This window comes from Chlamydotis macqueenii, chromosome 34, assembly GCF_036417535.1.
Source record: "Chlamydotis macqueenii isolate bChlMac1 chromosome 34, bChlMac1.mat, whole genome shotgun sequence".
NCBI lineage: Eukaryota > Metazoa > Chordata > Aves > Otidiformes > Otididae > Chlamydotis > Chlamydotis macqueenii.
This window is the reverse complement of record NC_141589.1, coordinates 133,786-148,197: the sequence shown is the minus strand read 5'-3', so window position 1 is coordinate 148,197 and position 14,412 is coordinate 133,786. Positions and strand designations below refer to the sequence as shown.

Here is a 14,412-nt window from a genome sequence, read left to right as displayed (position 1 = left end):
GTTCTCGTCTTGGACAGTCGCCACACATCCGCACTTTTAGTGCCTCAGAACCGCGGACAGCTTGCAAAACACGGCTGTAACTGTCCCAGCGCAAGCTGTTCAGGAAAGCACAGAAACGCGATGTTCGCGTGCTTTTAGCGCTGCTCGCAAGAAGCCTCCGGAGCAGGCACTTCTCGTGCAGCAACAACCGTGCCTGCTACGATCTTTCCTAGCCTCTTTTCCTCCGGGCAGCCGGCTTGAGCTGATGTGAAGTGTTGGTGGGCAAATCATCCAGAGAAGCGTCGCAATGCTTCTGGGCTGTTAGCAAGAGCTTTCCTTGCTGACCCTTTTCACGTTGGAGATTAGCTGGACATTTGCCGGTTTAGTGCCTTGTTTCTTCTGCGCAGCTTGCACAAAGCTCATTGCGGCTTTCGCCGTTCGAGTTGTGCATCGCCGGAGCTCTGCGGGAAAGAGCGAGAGAAGAGCCGCGAAAGCTCCGGGTGCGGCCAGCTCGCGTGTAGCCGCGAATGTGCGCTGTTCGCCGGTTGCAGGGCGACTGCCTTCTGCGCGGCTGCTTCCAAGTTGACGGTAACTGCCAGCGTGCTAGCTGTGTAGGACAGTGAAGAGACTCGACGTGTGTGTCGTGTGTCTCTTTGTTAGTGAGAAATCGAGACTTGTTTTATGAGTTCGTGGCACAGCACGGTGCCCGGCCGTCCACACCTGGGCAAGATTGGGCTCGGGATAATTGGACAAATTTTCAGAGCGTAGTAGATCGAATGACTTCCTTGTAGAAGGAGGTGAAGGTAATATCTGGCAGAGGCAAAACCATAGTTTGTGCTGTTCTGGGTGCCAGTCTGGCAGCAGCAGCAGAGGGCCGCCTTAAGCAGCGAGAGCAGGAGCAGATTATTGAGTCGCTCCAGCCTTTGGTGGAGGCCCTCAGGGGACAGTATCCTACCTCGAAAAACAGCTGGGGGGAGAAAAGGAGCAAAACCTTTTGCTAAAATCTATCTTGAGGGAGGAATATCCAAAGAATTCAGAATTGGACAGTGAGACAGATCTGAAGCTTGAGGAGAGAGGTATTCAACAGATAAGTCCAATATACCCTCAGAAGAAATTGGAGAAAATGAGGGATCACTCTGGCGACCACCCTCGGGTAAGACCTTTGGTTAAAACAGAATTCTTTTATTTGAATGATGAGGATAGCAACCCACAGATAACAACTAAGGCGTCGCCGTATACTGCTACTGAGCTTGCCAAACTGAAGCGGGAGTACGGGCATCTTGCCAAAGAATCTGAGACGGAGTATGTGTGGCATGTATCTCTAACCGGGGGAGATCAAACCCAGCTGAGTGAAAAGGAGGCTGAGGGATATTGGGGTCCTGGAGTCTTTTTGACCACAGGAGATAATCGTGCCCCATGGTCCTTAACTCAGCGAGCCGCTTATTGGGCTGGGGGGTTAAACCCTTTGGAGAGAGGGGATCCTCTTGCAATCACTGGCACAGTTGATCAGCTGGTGGAAAGTGTCCAAAAAGCTGCTTGTTTGCAAATGATGAAAGAAAGAAAGTTAACTCCTAGATGTGAATCTCCAATGATGTTGCCGGTGGACCTTGAGAGCATGACTCCCTTGATAAGGGGACTTCCAGAGTCACTTAAACCTTTGGGGATTCAACTTCGAAAGACCATTGAGACACTCGGTCCCTTAGAAAGATTGGAGGGCTTTATGAGAGGCCATGGAAATGCAACCAATAGCCCTATGAATGTGTCTCCCTCCGATCTCAGCCCATCTCGACCCTCATCAGGTGATAAAGCAAAGGTGTGGACTTGGGGGGAGGTAGCACAGGAGCTGATAAATTATGGGAGAAAATATGGTCCAGTAAAACTCCCAGAGGACAGACCAAAAGGAATCCGTCAGATAGACATCAGGGACTCACCCCCCCACATCAGTCAACCTAGCCCTCGTTTTAAAACAGTGGGGGGAGCACAGCCCATGACCCGACAACAGTGGTGGCTTTTGGGAATTAAAAAGGGTGTTCCAAGAGATGTAATGGATGGTTTACCCATTGGAAAGCTGAGCAAGGTGGTATCAAAATGGTGTAACCCGAAACAATACCCACCCAAAGGGAAAGAAATCTCACCCATCACACCCACAGCCCCACCTTTGGAAGACACAGGCAACAGAAACGTGAGGTTTTTCCCCAGATGCAGGAAAACTAGAACCTCCATTCCCCATTGGTGAGCGAGGGAATGGAGGATGGATTTATATCCGACAGCTCACCAAGACTAGCAGGGGAGATTTTCTAATTACGGCTATTGTGGGTCCAAAACGTGGACTGGTGACCTTTTTGATTGATACCGGTGCCCAAGTCTCTGCTTTGACTAAAGAAGATGCACAAAGGTGTGGTGTCTCTCCCTCGAGAAGACGTTTTTGTGTCCTGAATGCTTTAGGGTCAACAGAAGCCATGAGTGTTGCTCAGGTAAAGCTAACGTTGCCGGGAGAGGAAAACACAGTCACTGTTACAATGGTGATCGGGAATATTCCTACTAATTTATTAGGAATGGATGTCCTTAAAGGGAAAGGTTGGAAAGACCCAGAAGGCTTGTGGTGGACTTTGGGGACCCCGCAATTAAATATTAGGTTACTCCAAACTGCACCCTCTCTGCCGTTTAGCAAAGCAACTAATGTCAAACAATATCCCCTTCCCCTGGGAGCAAAAGAAGGTATCAGACCTGTTATGCAGGAACTTTGGGAGCAAGGGGTTGTGATAAATACACATTCTCCTTTTAACTCTCCGGTGTGGCCACTGCGAAAACCAAATGGAAAGTGGCGACTCACAGTGGATTTTAGGAGATTGAACACCAACACCGAACCTTTGACTGCCGCAGTGCCCAATTTGGCAGAATTGGTAACAATAATTCAGGAGAAAGCTCACCCAATTATGGCAACTATAGATGTTAAAGACATGTTTTTTATGGTACCTTTGCAACCAGAGGACAGAGACCGTTTTGCCTTTACGTGGGAAGGGCAACAATATACTTTCACCCGGCTACCCCAGGGGTATAAGCACTCTCCTACATTGGCTCATCATGCTTTAGCCCAAGAATTGGAAAAAATACCAAAACCTGAAGCTGTAGATGTTTACCAATATATTTATGACATCCTTGGGGGGGGGGGGGGAAATAAAGGAGGTGGAAACAACCCACCAGACATTCAAATTTAAAATGGCCATTATTGAGCCAACAACTACTACTCCCAGCCCCAACATGACAAGATACACAGCACCTCTTACCACTGAACCAGTTATTGTACTGAACCCGAAAATTTTTGAGATTGGACCATATGTAATTAGAAATATGGGCCAGCAACAGATGTTATTCAATCCATCATGGTCCCTGAAACAAGTTGAATTGTCAATGCAAAATAATGCTTCAGAAATTCAGCCAGCTTGCTCACCTTTCCTAAAAACCTCTTACGAGGGATGGACAACCTGGCTGCAAAAACGGACCCCTTCCGAGAAAAGAATAAAGAGAGACCTAACTGGTGTTCTGGGAACAGGATTGGGAGTTCTAAATAGTATTGATTCAGAGGTATTGATGAACAAATTGGCTACCACAACTAGTGACCTGACTAAATTGCAACGTCCTTTACGATCTTCCCTATTGGCTTTGGGAACTAATCAATGGATGTTATCAAATATATACAGTTATCAAATATATACAGTGTTTCCTCCCTCGAAATGACACAGCCTGGCCAGCTGGCTTGCACTGCCACTCGGACATCTACGCATGCTTTCCCTCGTTTGCTTCATGGTCAGCCCAGTTAATTCCATACTTACGCATTAATAAATGGTATGACGTATTTTCCACTGGTGGTTATCATCGCGCCCTTTGTGCTGGGATCTTTCGCCTCCATCATGAAACTCCTTGGAATTCCTGTGCTCGTTCTCAGTCTGGGAACAGACCCCAGCTTTTTGTCCTGTTAAGAAACGCAGACGTCTCTCATCTTAACACCCACACGCAAAATGACATTTCGATGATGATTTTAGGCGGCAAAGCCTTTACTCCTCTCCTTTCACCTGTCGTAGGGGCTGCACGACTGAAATACTTATTTCCTAAATTACTATAGCCCCAAATTCCCGAATTTCGCACCAAAATCCGACATTTTGTTCCCAAAATCCTGTGATTTCCCCAAATTCCCCCATTTCACACCAAAATCCCACATTGTTGCCCCCAAATCCCGCAATTTCCCCCCAAATTCCCCCGTTTCGCCCCCCAAAACCCCCATTTTTGCCCCAAATTCCCACATTTTACACCAAAATCCCCCATTTTACCCCAAAATCCCCCATTTTTGTCCCAAATTCCCGCATTTCGCACCAAAATCCGACATTTTGCTCCCAAAATCCTGTGATTTCCCCAAATTCCCCCATTTTGCCCCCCAAATCCCGCATTTTGCCCCAAATTCCCCCATTTCGCACCAAAATTCCCACATTTTTCCCCAAATTCCCCCATTTTACACCAAAATCCCACATTTTGTGCCCCAAATCCCCCATTTTTGCCCGAAATTCCGGCATTTTTGCTCCAAATCCCACATTTTTGCCCCAAATTCCCCCATTTCGCACCAAAATCCCACATTTTGCCCCCAAAAACCCGCAATTTGCCCCCAAATTCCCCCATTTTGCCCCCCAAATCTCACATTTTTGCCCCAAATTCCCCCATTTCGCACCAAAATCCCACATTTTTGCCCCAAATTCCCCCATTTTGCACCAAAATCCCACATTTTGCCCCCAAAATCCCGCGATTTCCACCCAAATTCCCCCATTTTGCCCCCCAAATCCCCCATTTTTGCCCCAAATTCCCACATTTTACACCAAAATCCCACATTTTGCCCCCAAAATACCCCATTTTTGCCCCAAATTCCCGCATTTCGCACCAAAATCCGACATTTTGCTCCCAAAATCCTGTGATTTCCCCAAATTCCCCCATTTTGTCCACCAAATCCCGCATTTTTGCCCCAAATTCCCCCATTTCGCACCAAAATTCTTGCATTTTGCCCCAAATTCCCCCATTTCACACCAAAATTCCCACATTTTGCCCCCAAATCCTGGGATTTCCCCCAAATTCCCCCATTTTGCCCCCCAAATCCCCCATTTTGCCCCAAAATCCCCCATTTTTGCCCCAAATTCCCCCATTTCGCACCAAAATCCGACATTTTGCTCCCAAAATGCTGTGATTTCCCCAAATTCCCCCATTTTGCCCCCAAAATCCCCCATTTTTGCCCCAAATTCCCGCATTTTTGCTCCAAATCCCGCATTTTTGCCCCAAAATCCCCCATTTCGCACGAAAATCCCCCATTTTGCCCCACAAATCCCGCATTTTGCCCCAAATTCCCACATTTCACACCAAAATCCCACATTTTGCATCAAAATCCCGGGATTTCCCCCCAAATTCCCCCATTTTGCCCCCCAAATCCCCCATTTTTGCCCCACATTCCCGCATTTCACACCAAAATCCCACATTTTGCTCCCAAAATGCTGTGATTTGCCCAAATTCCCGCATTTTGCCCCCCATTTTTGCCCATTTTTGCCCCAAATCTCACATTTTTGCACCGAATTCCCCCATTTCGCACCAAAATCCCACATTTTGCCCCCAAAATCCCCCAATTTCCACCCAAATTCCCCCATTTCGCCCCCCAAATCCCACATTTTTGCCCCAGATTTCCACATTTTACATCAAAATACCCCATTTTGCACCAAAATCCCCCATTTTTGCCCCAAATTCCCGCAATTTCCACCCAAATTCCCCCATTTTGCCCCCCAAATCCCCTATTTTTGCCCCAAATTCCCACATTTTACACCAAAATACCCCAGTTTGCACCAAAATCCCCCATTTTTGCCCCAAATCCCCGCATTTCGCCCCAAAATCCGACATTTTGCTCCCAAAATCCTGTGATTTCCCGAAATTCCCCCATTTTGTCCACCAAATCCCCCATTTTTGCCCCAAATTCCCGCATTTTACACCAAAATCCCCCATTTTGCCCCAAATCCCTGCATTTCGCAACAAAATCCGACATTTTGCTCCCAAAATCCTGTGATTTCCCCAAATTCCCACATTTTGCCCCAAAATCCCGCATTTTTGCCCCAAATTCCCACATTTTTGCCCCAAATCTCGCATTTTTGCCCCAAATTCCCCCATTTCACACCAAAATTCCCACATTTTGCCCCAAATTCCCGCATTTCACACCAAAATCCCACATTTTGCCCCCAAAAACCCACAATTTCACCCCAAATTCCCACATTTTACCGCCCAAATCCCACATTTTTGCCCCAAATTCCCCCATTTCGCACCAAAATCCCGCATTTTGCCCCCAAAATCCAGCAATTTCCCCCCAAATTCCCCCATTTTGCCCCCCAAATCCCACATTTTTGCCCCAAATTCCCCCATTTCGCACCAAAATCACACATTTTGCCTCAAAATTCCGGGATTTCCCCCCAAATTCCCCCATTTTGCCCCCCAAATCCCGCATTTTTGCCCCACATTCCCGCATTTCAGACCAAAATCCCACATTTTGCTCCCAAAATGCTGTGATTTCCCCAAATTCCCCCATTTTGCCCCCCAAATCCCACATTTTTGCCCCAAATTCCCACATTTTTGCCCCAAATTCCCCCATTTCACACCAAAATTCCCACATTTTGCCCCAAATTCCCCCATTTCACACCAAAATCCCACATTTTGCCCCCAAAATCCCGTGATTTGCCCCCAAATTCCCACATTTTGCCCCCCAAATCCCACATTTTTGCCCCAAATTCCCACATTTTACACCAAAATCCCAGATTTTGCCCCCAAAATACCCCATTTTTGCCCCAAATTCCCGCGTTTCGCACCAAAATCCCACATTTTGCTCCCAAAATGCTGTGATTTCCCCAAATTCCAACATTTTGTCCACCAAATCCTGCATTTTTGCCCCAAATTCCCCCATTTTACACCAAAATTCTTACATTTTGCCCCAAATTCCCACATTTCACACCAAAATCCCACATTTTGCCCCCAAATCCGGGGATTTCCCCCCAAATTCCCCCATTTTGCCCCCCAAATCCCACACTTTTGCCCCAAATTTCCCCATTTCGCACCAAAATCCCACATTTTGCCCCCACAATCCCCCATTTTTGCCCCAAATTCCCGCATTTCGCACCAAAATTCGACATTTTGCTCCCAAAATGCTGTGATTTCCCCAAATTCCCCCATTTTGCCCCCCAAATCCCACATTTTTGCCCCAAATTTCCACATTTTACACCAAAATACCGCATTTTTCACCAAAATCCCCCATTTTTGCCCCAAATTCCCACATTTTACACCTAAATTCCCACATTTCGCACCCCAAATCCCGCATTTTTGCCCCAAATTCCCACATTTCACACCAAAATCCGACATTCTGCTCCCAAAATGCTGTGATTTCCCCAAATTCCCACATTTTGCCCCCCAAATCCCGCATTTTTGCCCCAAATTCCCGCATTTTGCACCAAAATCCCACATTTTGCTTCCAAAATGCTGTGATTTCCCCAAATTCCCCCATTTTGCCCCCAAAATCCCCCATTTTTTGCCCCAAATTCCCCCATTTCGCACCAAAATCCCACATTTTGCTCCCAAAATGCTGTGATTTCCCCAAATTCCCCCATTATGCCCCCCAAATCCCCCATTTTTGCCCCAAATTCCCTCATTTTACACCAAATTCCCCCATTTTGCCCCCCAAATCCCCCATTTTTGCCCCAAATTCCCCCATTTCACACCAAAATCTGACATTTTGCTCCCAAAATGCTGTGATTTCCCCAAATTCTACCATTTTGCCCCCCAAATCCTGCGTTTTTGCCCCAAATTCCCCCATTTCGCACCAAAATCCGACATTTTGCTTCCAAAATCCTGTGATTTCCCCAATTTCCCCCATTTTGTCCACTAAATCCCCCATTTTTGCCCCAAATTCCCCCATTTCGCACCAAAATCCGACATTTTGCTCCCAAAATCCTGTGATTTCCCCAAATTCCCCCATTTTGTCCACCAAATCCCGCATTTTTGCCCCAAATTCCCACATTTTACACCAAAATCCCACATTTTGCCCCCAAAATACCCCATTTTTGCCCCAAATTCCCGCATTTCGCACCAAAATCCGACATTTTGCTCCCAAAATCCTGTGATTTCCCCAAATTCCCCCATTTTGTCCACCAAATCCCGCATTTTTGCCCCAAATTCCCCCATTTCGCACCAAAATTCTTGCATTTTGCCCCAAATTCCCCCATTTCACACCAAAATTCCCACATTTTGCCCCCAAATCCTGGGATTTCCCCCAAATTCCCCCATTTTGCCCCCCAAATCCCCCATTTTGCCCCAAAATCCCCCATTTTTGCCCCAAATTCCCCCATTTCGCACCAAAATCCGACATTTTGCTCCCAAAATGCTGTGATTTCCCCAAATTCCCCCATTTTGCCCCCAAAATCCCCCATTTTTGCCCCAAATTCCCGCATTTTTGCTCCAAATCCCGCATTTTTGCCCCAAAATCCCCCATTTCGCACGAAAATCCCCCATTTTGCCCCACAAATCCCGCATTTTGCCCCAAATTCCCACATTTCACACCAAAATCCCACATTTTGCATCAAAATCCCGGGATTTCCCCCCAAATTCCCCCATTTTGCCCCCCAAATCCCCCATTTTTGCCCCACATTCCCGCATTTCACACCAAAATCCCACATTTTGCTCCCAAAATGCTGTGATTTGCCCAAATTCCCGCATTTTGCCCCCCATTTTTGCCCATTTTTGCCCCAAATCTCACATTTTTGCACCGAATTCCCCCATTTCGCACCAAAATCCCACATTTTGCCCCCAAAATCCCCCAATTTCCACCCAAATTCCCCCATTTCGCCCCCCAAATCCCACATTTTTGCCCCAGATTTCCACATTTTACATCAAAATACCCCATTTTGCACCAAAATCCCCCATTTTTGCCCCAAATTCCCGCAATTTCCACCCAAATTCCCCCATTTTGCCCCCCAAATCCCCTATTTTTGCCCCAAATTCCCACATTTTACACCAAAATACCCCAGTTTGCACCAAAATCCCCCATTTTTGCCCCAAATCCCCGCATTTCGCACCAAAATCCGACATTTTGCTCCCAAAATCCTGTGATTTCCCGAAATTCCCCCATTTTGTCCACCAAATCCCCCATTTTTGCCCCAAATTCCCGCATTTTACACCAAAATCCCCCATTTTGCCCCAAATCCCTGCATTTCGCAACAAAATCCGACATTTTGCTCCCAAAATCCTGTGATTTCCCCAAATTCCCACATTTTGCCCCAAAATCCCGCATTTTTGCCCCAAATTCCCACATTTTTGCCCCAAATCTCGCATTTTTGCCCGAAATTCCCCCATTTCACACCAAAATTCCCACATTTTGCCCCAAATTCCCGCATTTCACACCAAAATCCCACATTTTGCCCGCAAAAACCCACAATTTCACCCCAAATTCCCACATTTTACCGCCCAAATCCCACATTTTTGCCCCAAATTCCCCCATTTCGCACCAAAATCCCGCATTTTGCCCCCAAAATCCAGCAATTTCCCCCCAAATTCCCCCATTTTGCCCCCCAAATCCCCTATTTTTGCCCCAAATTCCCCCATTTCGCACCAAAATCCCACATTTTGCCTCAAAATTCCGGGATTTCCCACCAAATTCCCCCATTTTGCCCCCCAAATCCCGCATTTTTGCCCCACATTCCCGCATTTCAGACCAAAATCCCACATTTTGCTCCCAAAATGCTGTGATTTCCCCAAATTCCCCCATTTTGCCCCCCAAATCCCACATTTTTGCCCCAAATTCCCACATTTTTGCCCCAAATTCCCCCATTTCACACCAAAATTCCCACATTTTGCCCCAAATTCCCCCATTTCACACCAAAATCCCACATTTTGCCCCCAAAATCCCGTGATTTGCCCCCAAATTCCCCCATTTTGCCCCCCAAATCCCACATTTTTGCCCCAAATTCCCACATTTTACACCAAAATCCCAGATTTTGCCCCCAAAATACCCCATTTTTGCCCCAAATTCCCGCATTTCGCACCAAAATCCCACATTTTGCTCCCAAAATGCTGTGATTTCCCCAAATTCCAACATTTTGTCCACCAAATCCTGCATTTTTGCCCCAAATTCCCCCATTTTACACCAAAATTCTTACATTTTGCCCCAAATTCCCACATTTCACACCAAAATCCCACATTTTGCCCCCAAATCCGGGGATTTCCCCCCAAATTCCCCCATTTTGCCCCCCAAATCCCACACTTTTGCCCCAAATTTCCCCATTTCGCACCAAAATCCCACATTTTGCCCCCCAAATCCCCCATTTTTGCCCCAAATTCCCGCATTTCGCACCAAAATTCGACATTTTGCTCCCAAAATGCTGTGATTTCCCCAAATTCCCCCATTTTGCCCCCCAAATCCCACATTTTTGCCCCAAATTTCCACATTTTACACCAAAATACCGCATTTTTCACCAAAATCCCCCATTTTTGCCCCAAATTCCCACATTTTACACCTAAATTCCCACATTTCGCACCCCAAATCCCGCATTTTTGCCCCAAATTCCCACATTTCACACCAAAATCCGACATTCTGCTCCCAAAATGCTGTGATTTCCCCAAATTCCCACATTTTGCCCCCCAAATCCCGCATTTTTGCCCCAAATTCCCGCATTTTGCACCAAAATCCCACATTTTGCTTCCAAAATGCTGTGATTTCCCCAAATTCCCCCATTTTGCCCCCAAAATCCCCCATTTTTTGCCCCAAATTCCCCCATTTCGCACCAAAATCCCACATTTTGCTCCCAAAATGCTGTGATTTCCCCAAATTCCCCCATTATGCCCCCCAAATCCCCCATTTTTGCCCCAAATTCCCTCATTTTACACCAAATTCCCCCATTTTGCCCCCCAAATCCCCCATTTTTGCCCCAAATTCCCCCATTTCACACCAAAATCTGACATTTTGCTCCCAAAATGCTGTGATTTCCCCAAATTCTACCATTTTGCCCCCCAAATCCTGCGTTTTTGCCCCAAATTCCCCCATTTCGCACCAAAATCCGACATTTTGCTTCCAAAATCCTGTGATTTCCCCAATTTCCCCCATTTTGTCCACTAAATCCCCCATTTTTGCCCCAAAAATCTCACATTTTTGCCCCAAATCTCCCATTTTTGCCCCAAATTCCCCCATTTCGCACCAAAATTCCCACATTGTGCCCCAAATTCCCCCATTTCACACCAAAATCCCACATTTTGCCCCAAAATGCTGTGATTTCCCCAAATTCCCCCATTTTGCCCTAAATCCCGCATTTTTGCCCCAAATTCCCCCATTTTTGCCCAAAATCCCGAATTTTTGCCCCAAATTCCCCCATTTCGCACCAAAATCCCACATTTTGCCCCAAAAATCCAGCAATTTCACCCCAATTTCCCCCATTTTGCCCCCCAAATCCCCTATTTTTGCCCCAAATTCCCTCATTTTGCCCCCAAAATCCCACATTTTGCCCCCAAAATCCCCCATTTTTGCCCCAAATTCCCGCATTTCGCACCAAAATTTCACATTGTTGCCCCAAAATCCCACAATTTCCCCCCAAATTCCCCCATTTCGCCCCCCAAATCCCACATTTTTGCCCCAAATTCCCACATTTTACACCAAATTCCCCCATTTTGCCCCCCAAATCCCACATTTTTGCCCCAAATTCCCACATTTTTGCCCCAAATCTCGCATTTTTGCCCCAAATTCCCCCATTTCGCACCAAAATTCCAACATTTTGCCCAAATTCCCCCATTTCACACCAAAATCCCACATTTTGCCCCCAAAATCCCGTGATTTGCCCCCAAATTCCCCCATTTTGCCCCCCAAATCCCCAATTTTTGTCCCAAATTCCCCCATTTCGCACCAAAATCCCACATTTTGCCTCAAAATCCCGGGATTTCCCACCAAATTCCCCCATTTTGCCCCCCAAATCCCGCATTTTTGCCCCACATTCCCGCATTTCACACCAAAATCCCACATTTTGCTCCCAAAATGCTGTGATTTCCCCAAATTCCCCCATTTTGCCCCCCAAATCCCCCATTTTTGCCCCAAATTCCCCCATTTCACACCAAAATCCCACATTTTGCTCCCAAAATGCTGTGATTTCCCCAAATTCCCCCATTTTGTCCACCAAATCCCCCATTTTTGCCCCAAATTCCCACATTTTTGCCCCAAATCTCGCATTTTTGCCCGAAATTCCCCCATTTCGCACGAAAATCCCACATTTTGCCCCAAATTCCCCCATTTCACACGAAAATCCCACATTTTGCCCCCAAATCCGGGGATTTCCCACCAAATTCCCCCATTTTGCCCCCCAAATCCCCCATTTTTGCCCCAAATTCCCCCATTTCGCACCAAAATCCCACATTTTGCCCCAAAAATCCAGCAATTTCACCCCAATTTCCCCCATTTTGCCCCCCAAATCCCCTATTTTTGCCCCAAATTCCCTCATTTTGCCCCCAAAATCCCACATTTTGCCCCCAAAATCCCCCATTTTTGCCCCAAATTCCCGCATTTCGCACCAAAATTTCACATTGTTGCCCCAAAATCCCACAATTTCCCCCCAAATTCCCCCATTTCGCCCCCCAAATCCCACATTTTTGCCCCAAATTCCCACATTTTACACCAAATTCCCCCATTTTGCCCCCCAAATCCCACATTTTTGCCCCAAATTCCCACATTTTTGCCCCAAATCTCGCATTTTTGCCCCAAATTCCCCCATTTCGCACCAAAATTCCAACATTTTGCCCAAATTCCCCCATTTCACACCAAAATCCCACATTTTGCCCCCAAAATCCCGTGATTTGCCCCCAAATTCCCCCATTTTGCCCCCCAAATCCCACATTTTTGCCCCAAATTCCCCCATTTCGCACCAAAATCCCACATTTTTGCCCCAAATTCCCCCATTTCGCACCAAAATCCCACATTTTGCCTCAAAATCCCGGGATTTCCCCCCAAATTCCCCCATTTTGCCCCCCAAATCCCGCATTTTTGCCCCACATTCCCGCATTTCACACCAAAATCCCACATTTTGCTCCCAAAATGCTGTGATTTCCCCAAATTCCCCCATTTTGCCCCCCAAATCCCCCATTTTTGCCCCAAATTCCCCCATTTCACACCAAAATCCCACATTTTGCTCCCAAAATGCTGTGATTTCCCCAAATTCCCCCATTTTGTCCACCAAATCCCCCATTTTTGCCCCAAATTCCCACATTTTTGCCCCAAATCTCGCATTTTTGCCCGAAATTCCCCCATTTCACACCAAAATTCCCACATTTTGCCCCAAATTCCCGCATTTCACACCAAAATCCCACATTTTGCCCGCAAAAACCCACAATTTCACCCCAAATTCCCACATTTTACCGCCCAAATCCCACATTTTTGCCCCAAATTCCCCCATTTCGCACCAAAATCCCGCATTTTGCCCCCAAAATCCAGCAATTTCCCCCCAAATTCCCCCATTTTGCCCCCCAAATCCCCTATTTTTGCCCCAAATTCCCCCATTTCGCACCAAAATCCCACATTTTGCCTCAAAATCCCGGGATTTCCCACCAAATTCCCCCATTTTGCCCCCCAAATCCCGCATTTTTGCCCCACATTCCCGCATTTCAGACCAAAATCCCACATTTTGCTCCCAAAATGCTGTGATTTCCCCAAATTCCCCCATTTTGCCCCCCAAATCCCACATTTTTGCCCCAAATTCCCACATTTTTGCCCGAAATTCCCCCATTTCACACCAAAATTCCCACATTTTGCCCCAAATTCCCCCATTTCACACCAAAATCCCACATTTTGCCCCCAAAATCCCGTGATTTGCCCCCAAATTCCCCCATTTTGCCCCCCAAATCCCACATTTTTGCCCCAAATTCCCACATTTTACACCAAAATCCCAGATTTTGCCCCCAAAATACCCCATTTTTGCCCCAAATTCCCGCATTTCGCACCAAAATCCCACATTTTGCTCCCAAAATGCTGTGATTTCCCCAAATTCCAACATTTTGTCCACCAAATCCTGCATTTTTGCCCCAAATTCCCCCATTTTACACCAAAATTCTTGCATTTTGCCCCAAATTCCCACATTTCACACCAAAATCCCACATTTTGCCCCCAAATCCGGGGATTTCCCCCCAAATTCCCCCATTTTGCCCCCCAAATCCCACACTTTTGCCCCAAATTTCCCCATTTCGCACCAAAATCCCACATTTTGCCCCCACAATCCCCCATTTTTGCCCCAAATTCCCGCATTTCGCACCAAAATTCGACATTTTGCTCCCAAAATGCTGTGATTTCCCCAAATTCCCCCATTTTGCCCCCCAAATCCCACATTTTTGCCCCAAATTTCCACATTT

At 46.7% G+C, this 14,412-nt stretch overlaps 1 pseudogene; it reads left to right on the top strand.

Moving 5' to 3' along the window:
* LOC147596886 (uncharacterized) overlaps nt 1-14,412 on the top strand; it is a 71,048-nt pseudogene that overhangs the window by 32,445 nt on the left and 24,191 nt on the right.